Source organism: Arachis ipaensis, chromosome B07, assembly GCF_000816755.2.
Source record: "Arachis ipaensis cultivar K30076 chromosome B07, Araip1.1, whole genome shotgun sequence".
Classification (NCBI taxonomy): Eukaryota; Viridiplantae; Streptophyta; class Magnoliopsida; order Fabales; family Fabaceae; genus Arachis; species Arachis ipaensis.
This window is the reverse complement of record NC_029791.2, coordinates 19,977,977-19,979,086: the sequence shown is the minus strand read 5'-3', so window position 1 is coordinate 19,979,086 and position 1,110 is coordinate 19,977,977.

Here is a 1,110-nt window from a genome sequence, read left to right as displayed (position 1 = left end):
TTAAAGCTCAGAGACAATTCTGTGATGAACCTTTTATCATTTTCTCTACTATTATTGTAGCTTTGATCCGCTAAATCAGTTCTATGTCCTCCAACCAAATTAAATGAAACTATCTGCAAGTTCATAAGCATCAATTATACGATAACAGATTGGTGACTCTCTTTTTTATGTAAATTTGTTGAAGGCAATTACGATAGTAACCAAAATCCTATATAAAGGATAATTTATAAATTAACCTCAAAATTATAAAAGATAAGATAGATAAATTATACTACATCAACATCTTTCACTAAATTTGAAAAAATTCTTTTATGGAACATCTATATATTACTAAATTAACAACAACCAATAATAGTGAATTCCTATTTCCGGAAAATTACGTTTCATCACTCTTCATATAGATTTTTTTCATTATTAGGTTTATAACGCTTTATCATGGGTCCAGGAGCAAGGAGAGTGTTTCTTCATTGTTGTTCTCATTATTAATTTGTTACAATTATTATCATGATTAACTATATATATAAACAGGTATGTAATGAGAAAAACCGTTACCTGGCCTTTTCCCTTTTTCTTTTTTATTTCCCTCTTTTTATGATGCAGAATTAAGCTATTTGGAGGAATATAATTTCAAAATAAATAAATAAAAAGTTATATGTTTATGAGATTTTATGCGCGATTATAATAATAATAAGCGGCAATGCGGTATGATACATTCAAAGTACTGTCCACTTTCCAGCTAATTTTCTTCCATTATTAACAACATTATAATTATTAACCGGGAAAAAATAAGGAAGCATCATATTGTATATTAATTAATATGAAGACTCATTCGAAGCCGAAGGAGGTCATAGGACGCTAATGAGTAATAGGTCAAATGATATAAATTTTTCATATTTAATTAAGAGATTGCGGGTTCGAGTCTCCTATCTTTCCAAATTTTTAGGCCAATGAGTAATAGCTCAAATGGCATAGTCTCCCCATACTCAATTAACAATGAGTTATATCTCAAAATAATATCATTTCTCTATTTTATTTAAAAGTCTCAAATTTAAATTTTACTCTTAATTTTAGAAAAAAGAATGTAGTAATACGATATTAACGAGCTGCAAA